We start from the raw sequence: 12391 nt of genomic DNA on the forward strand, positions 1-12391 counted from the left end.
ATTTTTATACATTTCTAACTTAAACTACTTTGAGTTATTTTCAAGCTTTATCATAAAAGACTAGGTATATGCTGCTTTCATTTCTTTGAATCCTCAGGGACTTCTGTATTCATTTTATTCCCTTCAAAACAGAGCTCTTTAAAAAGCAAAATACCTTAAGAAAGCTAAAATTCTGTGAGCTAATACTGACGAGTCACAATGATGTCTACACCCACATATAATTTGTTAAATGCCATGAGATGACAAAGGGAAATGTAGTACAGATTTTATAAAATATATTTTCCAGAAATAAAATGCATTACAAAAGAGGGGAAAAAAAACCCAAAAAACAAGACAAACAAACAAGCAACCAACCAAAACCAAACACCCCATAGGGAAAGAAAGAGGGAGAAAGAGACAATGCTGGCATGAGCAAAAAATGGAATTGGAATCATGGAATCACTGAGGTTGGAAAAGCCCTCCCAGCCCATGGAGTCCCCCCTGTGCCCGATGCCCACCTTGTCCCCCAGCCCAGAGCACTGAGTGCCACGGCCAGGCCTTCCTGGGACACCTCCAGGGATAGGCACTCCATCTATCCAATTAGTAATTAGCAGGATAATTTTATATTACTAAGCTAAGCTCTTATCTTCCAATGTCTACACTGAGAACAAAACATACTTGGTGACAGTAATTCCAGTCTCTCCCCAAACACGGAGTTTCTACCTAAAGAAGGCAATCAGTTTCCTCTTTAAAAAATGCACTCACATGCACAGTCCTGGATTTGCCACCACTTGCTAACCGAGATAACTTGGGAAAACTCATACAAAAGGAATGCATTACATTCCTTTGCCTTTTCTTCTCTCCCAGATCTCAGCCTGCCACGCTCCTTCAGGAAAACTGTGTAGCAGGAGGAAGGAGTTCCCTACCCTTACTGCCCTGATTCTGCCCCAGAAGCTCTAGGTATGTCTGTCTCACACATCTCCATTTCCCTGCTTGTAGATCCTGTGTGTCAGTTGACACACAGACATATTTTTGCTTCTTTCTGGACATCACCTGTGTTTTTTCAGGTGTTCTCACCAGCTCTCATTTCACACTCTATTCAAAGACTGCATGTTTAAGGAAAATTGGCAAGGAAGTCGTTATCCACACACCAGTAAAAGTTACTTGCACTTGAACTTCCCTACCTACATGTTCCAATAGGAAACACTTTGGGGTTAAAAGATTTTAAGTTGCACTGGCTGCATTTTAAAGGAAAAAAGAAAGGTTACTTAGGTATCAGGTATTTCTCCCCTTTATTTCCAATTTGAGGTATTTAAATAGCGGAGTTGAATGCTTTGACCATGGACAGACCCATGAATCAAGGCAGTGCCCTGAACCTAATTTTCAGCATTGTATTTTTTGGGATAGGTTTTGTCTGTTTTCATTATTTCATACTTATTTTGGCCTCTGTGTTAATATACCAACACCACATGCTTGTTCTTTTTTCCCCTGCCATCACATTTTTAATATAATATACATGATATAATATAATATATGTGACATAATATACATATACCATTACTTTTCTCTGAATTAATTTTTTCTTGATCTTGGAACGTGTCTTCTTACCCCTGACTGTAAATCCAATCTCTGTCAGGTTTAACAGGATGAGATTCAAGATTTACTGGGTTCTGAACCACAGCCTGGTCTTAAACCTGATTTTGGACTGCTGCTTGAATAGGTTTTTTTTAAAAATCTTCTTTCCAATCTCTATCATCCTCTGACGAGCTGCTTGCTTATGAAAAAGGATAGTTTGATTAAAGATGGGTATTTTTCCTACACAGCACAAGTAGATAATGTACTTTAAAGTAGTTTAAGATTTCATTATTCATACTAGTGAATGTGCCCACATAAGGACTGCTGCAGTTACCACGAGCAATGAAAATAAATATTTAAATATATAACATTTAAGTTCAAAAAGAAGCAGCAAGTTCAAAAGACAGGAAATCATGACTGCAGCAAGGTCTTTTTTCTGTTACACTCTCTTCATCCTTTTGTTAAAAAGAATGGGAGTGATATATTCAGGCTGGGTTTTTCCTTAGCTTTATACAAGTGTCTGTTATACAAGGGAGGGAAATAAATGCAAACAGAAAACATGATAAGTGCAAAATCATATAAAGTGCTACCACAGCCATACAATCACAGAATCATTAAGGTCAGAAAAGACCCCCATGGCCATCAAGTCCAGCCTTCTACCAAATCCCACCACTAAACCACGTCCCCAAGTGCCACGTCTACTCATTTTTTGGACAATTCCAGGGATAGTGACTCCACCACTTCCCTGGGCAGCCTGTTCCAATGCTTCACATGTGAAGCACTGGAACAATGGTTAAATGTGAAAGTTTAACCTTAAATGTGATGGAAATTTGTCAAATAAAAAAACAAAACAACAACCAAACCAAAATTAGGGACTTAATAAAAAAAAAAAATGACTGTTACAATTGCTCAAGCCACATATTACCAGTGGATTGGCAATCAGCCCTCTTAAAACACTCATTTTGCATAGCTTACATTAATTTATAAATAAGTGGTTTCAGCATTACATCTAACATCCCTCTTGCTCAGCACACGGCAGTTAGAGGTCTTGTGAAATCACGCTGCTAAAAACCTAGCTTTGCTGGGCACAATTCATTGATTGCCTCAGAAACTGAAGAAAATCCTTGTTCCCAAAACATTTCCAGTGGCCTGATCACTGGGATCATTTGGGAGTTGTACAGATCCAGTACCTGCTAAAGGCTTTACCTGCTATTTGTGACTTTGATCTCTTAGGGTATGGAAATCTGCCCACGTTGTTGAACATCCCAGATGTGAGAATCAGTAAACCCCAAGCTGAGGCGACGCTGGGGATTTCACATCCTGTTCACAGGTCGTGAAAAAGTTGTTTTCCTTGTTTATCCTTTATAAAAGCTGGGACTAAATGAACTTTTAAGCCCTTCTCTAAGATACTAGGATGGGGAATCTGAGAGTGCACACAGTCAGTAGGAGTTCAGACACTCTGTGCAAGGCATATTTAAAATACCAGATTCGCCCAACAGCTCAACTACCCCAGTGGTTAAGTTTCACAGATATTTTTCATTACATTTGTCTGCAAATTTGCCTTGGGTATCACACTTGTCAGCAGAATTTGGGGCTTTTTATACATCAAATTGCGACTGTCAAACACAAGTTTCATCCATGTATTTTCTCACAGGAAAAACAATTTATTTTCTTGTACATCCCATATCTACTGGTTGGTCATGCCGGGATAGTCCAGCTTGGATTAGTCTTCCATGTGCTGTAATGCCTTAGGCCCCTAAGGGTTTTTATTTTTCTAATACTTGTAAGTTTTATAAGTAGTGGAAGTAGACTCTAAAAGCAGCATCCCTTTCCCTGTAGCACCCTTGTTTACATATTCCTTAACCCTCTTACCCCATTCTATGCTCCCTATATCACTCCTACCCCCGAATTCAGTAGAAATGTTTAGGCAGAGCCCCTTAGTAACAAAGCAGGAAAAGATAAATATACATTTAAAAACGTATTTGTCAGACTGAGATATAAAATACAACAAAGGTATTGGAAGAGATTTTTATATTAAATGCCAATCTCCATCCATAGTAAGAGAAATAAAAGAAGAAATACAAGAAATACTCAACTGTGACCTCACTGCCTAGGTTCTTTTGTTAAAAAAACCCAACATACAAAATTTGCATCCAATTTTAGGACAACTAATCACAGACTGATTTATACTTTCAAACCACGTCCTTGGAATTTTTCAGGTATCAGAAACATTTATTAGGGACATTGTGTAGTTGTTTATACAGGTTTGATGACACAAGGGTCGTGAAAGGAGATGGAAAATTGTTATCTATGACTCCATGCCACCAGTCTGTCAGTATATGGGCAGTGCTGTCTGTGCAGCAATGCCCCTCAAAACCAAGCAAACTGCATAACCTGTTCCTACAACTGAGGATATGTAAAAAAACCCCAACAATTTCACAGAGAGAAGGAGTTGGGAGGAACTTCAAAAAGGAGACCTTTATCCATAAGCTTGTTTTAAGCATAAATTATTACACTGTGGCATATAGAATGCTTGCCAGTATGTACATCTGACTCACCAGCTACTCTCTGGCAAGACAGAACACTAGATTAGGATCACAGAATCCTAGGGTGCTTTGGGTTGGAAGGGACCTTAGAGATCATTTAGTCCTGACCCCCTGCCATGGACAGGGATGCCACTCACTAGATCAGATTGTTCAGGGCTCCATCTAACCTGGCCTTGAAAGAAAACTCAAGTAAAATTCAGAAGATTTTAAGATTTAAAGGACACAAAGGACCAAAATGTGGGTGTCTCCTTGCTTTAAAGGAACATGAAAAAAACATTTTAGGATTTTACTACTGATCCTACTTCTGGAGCTGTCTATTTTGCTTTTAAAAACACGTTACCTATTTTCAGTTCTGAAAACCAAACTCATCCTTACCACAGAAGCACTGCTACAGAACCACAGTCATTTATATTGGAAAAGACCTCCAGGACCATTGAGTCCACCCTGTGCCTGATCCCCAGCTTGTCACCCCGTGCCATGGCCAGGCCTTCCTTGGACACCTCCAGGGATGGGCACTCCAAACCTCCCTGGGCAGCCCCTGCCAAGGCCTCACCACCCTTTCCAGGAGGAAATTCCTCCTCCTGGCCAACCTGAGCCTCCCCTGGCACAGCTGGAGGCCGTTCCCTCTCCTCCTGTCCCTTGTTCCCTGGGAGCAGAGCCCGACCCCCCCCCGGCTCCCCTCTCCTGTCAGGGACTTGCAGAGCCAGAAGGTCCCCCCTGAGCCTCCTTTTCTCCAGGCTGAGCCCCACCAGCTCCCTCAGCCCCTCCTGCTGCTCCAGCCCCTTCCCAGCTCCGTTCCCTTCCCTGCACACGCTCCAGCCCCTCCGGGTCTCTCCTGTTGAGGGCCCAGAACTGGGCACAGCCCTCGTGGTCCCTCAGTGGTTCCAGCACAAGGACGGGCACTGCCCTGGGCCTGTGCCCACACCGTGGCTGGCACAGCCCAAGTGTCACTGGCTCCCTAGATCCACAAGCTACTGTTCCACTTAAATTTTCACCAAGAACAGGCTAATAACTTCGTGGAAGCTTTGGCTTATTCATAACAATGCAGCCCTCCTGTTCCAAAACATCCTGGGGGGGAATAGAACACACTCCCTTCCTCCATACCTCTGACAGTCTGCTTTGGAAAGATGAACAGCTCCAAAACCTTTCCATGAACACAAACATAAGAGGTTTAAGGTGGTACTGTTGAAGAAACACTCTTCTGGGCAAATAAAGGAATGACTGAACACTCCACCTTGTTTGCAACAGACAGCAAGGGGACCCTGCAGGCCCACACAGCCACGGCAGATGAATTTACACTCTCCTAGATGACTTTAAAGGATGACAGAATCACTGAACAGACAACTGACCTACACTACAGATTTCTGCCAGCAAATCTGTGTACGTACAGGATGGGAAAACATCCTCTATTTGCAATCCTCAAGGCACAAATGCACTCCCAGTGATTGAAGAACAACCTCTGCTGCTTCAGCCTGTGCTTCAAAGAGCTCGTATGATGACGCAAATACTACAGATCATCTGTTTCGGTTTGTCACAGAAGGCTTGGCAATAATATGAAGAAAATTGGTTCTGTTTCACAGCAAAGCGAATACATGAGTATGAGTAATTAATGCAATTTTATCAAAGATGAAAATGGGTTGGTATGAAATAGTCATTAAAGGTACATCTGGGAGAGGGTGTCATTTTGGCGAGAAAAATTGCACAGATGTCATTGTTAGTGTATATCCTGCACTTCACAACTGTGAGTGAGTAGAAAAGAACGACTGCACATTGACAGCATTCAACCAGGAGGCCTATTTTATCTGGCAAAACCAACTCAATTGGAGGACTTACCTCCAGGTACATGCTGTTCTAAGCAACATGGCAGTTTGAGGCCCATACCTGATTACTTTCACAAGGACAAAACGTGATGATAAACAAACCTCTCTGATACCAGCCAGTCCATGAAGACACAGAAATGCTGTTCCATGAACAGAAGGCAGACAAAAGAACAGTTATCAGCTTCCTTACAATTTCTAAGGTTGTTTCCCTAACGAGGTAGTTGAGGACACCCAGGGACCTTTGCCTATCTCACCATCTTTCTCTGCTGGATTCAACCCCACCTCATGTTTCTGATGATCCTCTTAAAACTGCAACCGACCAATGCCCTAGATTCCCCTGGCAGTCAGCCCTCAGAGGAAAGCTGTGTTGTTAGAGCTGCTAGTACCTTCTAACTTAGTTATCCTCTACCAGTTAGGGAACATGTGGGATGAGGAGAGCAGCCCTGAAACCCTAACACTTCAGATTCAATCCAACAGATTCGAATGGCTAACACTGAATTAACGAAAAAACCTCCCAGTGCAAACCAAACCAAACAAGACAAAACACCTGCCTACACCCCCTGCTTCCCTGGCTTACCCCAGGGAAGGGATTGGGACCACGGGTTCAGCACACAGACAAAAGCACCCATGACTGAGAGAGTCAATCTGACCCAGGCACTGCTGGGTCCTGGTTTGAGACCAGCATCTCGTTTTCATCTCAGCCACACAGACAAACTGGGAAACCAAGAGCTCTGATCACAATGTCAGCATGTGTCAAACATGAATTTCCACATTGCACAAACTGTCTCTCAAATAACACATAATGTTTCAAAAGAAATTCCAGAAGAATTTCATGTTCAGAATATTCCAATCAATTTATAAAGCAAAAGCTGAAATCAATTTCCAACGTCATTATTTTAGTTTTGGTATCAAAATGAATCAAAGATGTGGAACAGGTTTGTGCATTTATTTATCTACATGTTAAACACATCAGGTTAATGTGCCTCCTTTGAACTGGGCAATTATAATGCAGCAGTTTGAAAAGAGGTTTTAGGGCCCAGACTACAGTTTTCTTAAGTCTCAACAGATGGTTCACTGGATTGGTCTGGAATGCAAATACAAGCAAAAAAAAGGACAGAAAAAAAAGGCACTGTGTTCCTTCAATATAGTTGCCTTTTAATGTATTATTACAGCCCAGCATCTACTAATTACAGAATTAGAGAATCAGAGAATGGCTTGGGTTGGAAGAGACCTAAAGCACATCTTGTTTCACCCCCCCTTCCAGCTCTGGTTGACTTTGGGGTGTCAGCACAGCACTTTGCAGCACCTCAAGTGCAGTGTGTGCACAGGCAACCAGAGCATCCATGGTCACCTTCTGCAGTGCCAGGAAAACACAAAGCATCACATGACACCCACCGGATATGAACGTTAGTAACTCTGGTGTTTCTCTTGCAACACGTGAAGGCCAGCACTGCAAAATGACTTTAGCACCTGCCAAAATCCATTCTTTCCCCAGGTGGTATTCGGGCTTGAAGCATGGGTGGGGTGGACAGCAACCATCTCTCCAGATAGGCCATTTCGTGCCTTAATGCAAGTCGTGTGCTGAAGGTGACCCCCTCCCCACCTGACAAGCAGAAGATTCCCTCCAGAACAGCAGAAGATTCCCTCCAAACCTGGATTCCCATAAAAACCTCTCTCATGCTAAAAGTACTCAGGCCTGGCTTGAAAATATCATTTCATATCAAACAGACAACCATAAAGAAATCAGACATCTTAATGACATCATCTTCCTCCAGACGTGCCACCGTCACTACACGCGCACAAGAGTTAAAAGATTCTTGAGATCATTCCAGCCCCAAATTAGATCAAGCTTTGCCACATACAAGATTAGAGGAGAGAAAAAAGGCCATTCTAAATTATACTTAACAATGACACATTGCAGTTTGAGAAACTCAATAACATAAATCAATACTAAGCTTCTGAGCTCTCTTGACAAGAAAAACCATCACATAATTACAGAATCAAATGAGAGACATGTTCATATTCTAAGTATTTGCATTCAAGTTGATATCAGTTGTACTTTAGAAACAAATATCTCATTTACAAGCTAATTTGAGCAATATAACCTGCCAAATTGAGCCTGAAGCCTGAAACCCAAAGTCTGCAGGAAGGAACTAGTCCTCTAATTTCCTGCATGACTGGAGACACAAAAGTAAGACAAAGTGTCATTTTATTAAGGCTCAGAAAACATGTTTTTAAAACTAAGGGGGGGAGGGTTAATTCCTTGGCTTCCAGAGCTTTTAGAAACAAACACTTGTTTAGAACGTCTCAGTGATGAGGCCTAATAGGCTGAAGGCAATCTGTGTTAATGGAGTCTGCTCTGGAACTGAAAGGATTTGTTTCTCCCGGTGCCTTAAGCCCGGAAATAGCCAATATCTTTTTTTTTCAACTTATAAAGAAAAATAAATATAGGGAGGAGAAATTATCAATCCATCTTACATGTCATCTTATTTAAACTTAAGACTATTTGTGTGTTCTAGGGACTTTTGTTGTTGTCTTGAATTAAATAATTGCTAGAAACCTAAAGATAGGAGACTATTCCTGCTCTAAAGATGCATTTCATGCATTGCTAAACTCCTTAAAAAAATTGAGGCAGTATTTTGTGGCTGACACAGTATCATCTGTGTAGAATATCAGGGCATGTTTGAGTGACTAAATTGAGAACCTACCAAGCTAAAACCTCTTGATATAAATAGCTAGTAATTATCTTAACTGATTTTTAGAAATATTTAAAAATGAAAACTCTTTAGCTTTGTGAGCTATGCAGGCTGGTGAAAACATGTGCCTCTGTAAAATCAGCATCCACAGGATGCTCTTGGTATGTGACAGGAAAGAGACATTTTCATACAATGATTGTCTTTGCTCAGGGTGGATTAAAAAAAAAATAAGAATACTGTATCACGTTTCAGTGCTACATTCATATAGACTTTTTTCATGTATTTGTTACAGAGATCACTCAGCTCATGCCTGTTTCTATGACTGATGACTGTAAATCCAAATTCTGCCTGCCAGTTCTTTTGATTTCTCTGCATTTCTTCTTCTTAGTGCTACTTGACCACCTGAATACTGCTTCAATTATGCCACGTGTCTGTACCAAAGGTACAGGTCTATCAAAATCAAAGGCAGCTGAAACCATCAGCACAGACATGTGCTGATGGAGGTAATTCTTCATCCCACATGGTTCCACCCAGGAACCAAAGTGGCTCCTTCATGGGAATTTCCAGGCTTCTCCCTATTGGAACGGGACAACTGAGGATCACAACATTAGTTTACTTATTTATTTCTCTGATGAAGATTTCCCTGAATGCAACTACTAAGGAAACAAGACCACTCTGTTCATTATTTCCAGACATCTGCCCTGGGAAGCAACCTAACAAAAGAATATTTTCCCATGACACTCCCAGCATCTTACGATCTGTGCTTGTCTGGCTGTTTGTGGCTCCATGGTGCCCTTCTCCCCAGACTTCTGCTGTCTCTAGACGCAGACACTAACATACAACTAGCCTTTTTTGTCTCTAGTAACACCACAGTGCATAAGTAAAAGCCCAGGTGCTGATCACCCGGACAAGGACCAGTGTTGGCACAATGGGTCTCTTGGTTTCAAAGTATTTTACAATTAAATAAATTGCTTAAACATTTTTTTTAACATTCATTTTAAAGTTCAATGTGTTTCATCTGACCTCCCTTCCTGTACATTAGGACATCTCATTGTTTCTCACACTTTTAGCAACTCATTTTAACAGTTCTTCTTTTTTTCCCGTCTAAATATGGAATAATATGGAATAGTAATTCACAACAGGCTGTGTTTACCTTGTTAGTCCCCAGCTTTAAAAAGAAATACAAGAAAATGCAAGAACCAGAAAGAAACACCTTTAGGTTCATAGCTGTGACAACAGCAGATCAGTGTTTGTTCTGCTATCTTGACTTGAGTATCTCTTCTATGATCATTTCTTCAATTTATTTCCATTACAGAACACCCGTCAAATCTGTTACCCAAATTATTGGGTGTCCATGTGGTGTCCTCCAACATGTGAAACCACCACTTGTGCAATCAAAGCGAGTCTTCTTTGAGAAACACCACATAAAAGAAGATTGATTTTCATCTTGGAAATGTCAGACTCCTGCCTATAATGCTCAGCTACATTTTTCTGAAACAGCAAAGTTCAAAAAAGAGGCACAGACCTGACAGATCTCCGACACCTCATGATAGATGTGACAGGTCTTCTACTTTACTGCCAGAAATGTCCTCCAACAGAATGAGGCAATCAATGAAGAATAATAAATCTATCCCAGATCGTAGGACTATTTTTTGTACATGCAGAACAGAAGCAACGACACATTATTTGTACCTCTGCAGATAATAAACCATCACGCTAACTTTCTTTAATATTATACCAGTTAAACAGTTCATTTTTTATCTGCTTTATCTGTTCAGCTCTTCACCATCAAAACTCCTAACACACATTTTTGCATTACTATTGTAGCGGATTAAAAAAAAAAGAAAAATCCTGCTAAAAGGAGAGTTTTTCTTACCATTTTTTCTGGTCCCTCTGTCAGCCCAGAGAGCGACTGCTGCTCCAAAGGTATCCACTGAATTACGTTCCCATCATCCTAGAAGACATTGTTGTTGATTAATAGTGAGTCAAAAATTTTACCTTGAGTGCACAGTGCAAATACATTTCATTTTCCTTTTCCTGAGAATTCTCATGTTTGAGATAAATTACAGCAAGTTTGGAAAAGTTAATTTGACATGCATAAATCAAAGCTTTCTAGAGAAAGAATTGTTTTGATTTATAATGTGCCTTCGAATGTATTCTACCACCTATCCTTCAAGTAACAGCCTTGATTTCAGCAAGAGGGAATTTACTCCAAAATATGTATTTCCTAAGGTCATTTGACCACAACACCAACAAAACAAGCACAGCTATGCCAGCTCAAACTTGCTGATTTAAAATACATGAGTCCATTTAACATTTTCAGTACATAGGCTCAATAAATCTAAAAACTGTTGCATGACTAGATTGATGGTTACTTGTGCTTGTGTACGATTTCCAAAATACATCCATGTATCACTGTCATAATTCTATTTCTTCCATTATTTTATACATTCATAAGCACACAGACAATGTTTAATATTGTGGTAACTGGGACAGTTTGAATTAGGCAAAGCACACACACAGAACAAGCAGGTACGTGACTAAAGCTCACTGAAACTGGGAATTAATGATATTAGGATTTCCAGGGCTAAAGAATCTATTTATTCACACACAACCCCAATCATTTAGCTTTTCTTAGGCTGCAGTTTTAAAGGAAAACCAGGGGTATGACAGAGTAGGAATGTTCTGGCACTCTCACACTCTTGCCCCTGAAGTGCAATGGCTGCATTTATAAAGAGGTTGAGTAGTGCCTGTGTAAGGAAAAAGAAGCAAAGTTTCTTTTGCTTTGGTGTAAACGTTAAATAAGTATATAAACATGTAAGTCAGACACACACCTGCAACAAACCAAAAGCAATAGGTAACATGAGGCTCCCACATTTAATTTGACATGACATCCTTTGAGGGTATTAAACGGGTGAAACAGATGCAGTTTGAGGGGGCCATTCAAACCAATTCCCACTTCACGCAAATCCCTGCCAGCCCAAGCTTGGCCTCACACAGCAGGTTCCCAGCTATCCACCCACGGGTGCCTCATGTCCCCAGGGGTGTGGGGCAGCCAAAACTCCATCTGCAGCAGCTCCTCACACACCCCTGACCCCCCCCTCCACCTTCCAGGTGTCCTCGATCTGCCCTCAGCAGAGACAGCCCCAACCTGCCCTGGCAGCCCCTTGTGTCCCCTCACGCATCCCACTCCTGCCCCTTTGCTGCTGCTCGGGCATCCCCCCAACCGGGCTCCCCTTCAGGGAATGCTGGAAAAGAAACTTGAATTTTGCCTGGAAAGCTGTCGGTTGCGGATCACTTTGCAATGCCCCTCGCAGCTCCTTCCCCGCAGCTCTCTCTTCTCCTCAGGCAGAACAGCTCTGCCCCGGTGCACAGCGAGGCACCCACAGCACAGCCTGCCCTGCCTCAGCAACCAGCACCTGTGTACACGGGTGATGGAACAGCAATGGCTTAGGGAAAAGATTTGTCACAGTCAATCACAGGAAACAAATAAATACCATGAAAACTCCAGAGAGCAGGAAACACCAAGGTTATAATGCCCCCTCAGCAGGTTTGCAGGTGACACCGAGCTGGGGGTGCAGTGACACACCTGAAGGACGGGGCCATCCAGGGGATCTGGACAAGCTCGAGCAGTGGCCCCTGGGAATCTCAGGAGGTTTAACAAGGCCAAGTGCTGGTGCTGCCCCTGGGTCAGGAGAACCCCTGGGATCAATCCAGGCTGGGGATGAGCAGATGGAGCAGCCCAGGCAGAAGGCCCTGGGGGTGCTGGTGGGGC

The 12391-nt window shown here is 41.9% G+C and overlaps 1 protein-coding gene across 9 annotated transcripts in view; it reads right to left on the reverse strand.

Annotated features, from left to right (window-relative positions):
* Positions 1–12391, reverse strand: part of PCDH15 (protocadherin related 15) — a 688108-nt gene that overhangs the window by 505398 nt on the left and 170319 nt on the right. For all 9 annotated transcript variants that reach the window (XR_001876630.1, XM_017826140.1, XM_017826139.1 and 6 more), the window contains one exon: positions 10493–10570. The gene's annotated coding sequence lies outside the window, so the exon portion shown is untranslated. The remainder of the gene's footprint in view (positions 1–10492; positions 10571–12391) is intronic.

The sequence above is a fragment of the Lepidothrix coronata genome, unplaced genomic scaffold, assembly GCF_001604755.1.
Source record: "Lepidothrix coronata isolate B3197 unplaced genomic scaffold, Lepidothrix_coronata-1.0 Scaffold124, whole genome shotgun sequence".
NCBI lineage: Eukaryota > Metazoa > Chordata > Aves > Passeriformes > Pipridae > Lepidothrix > Lepidothrix coronata.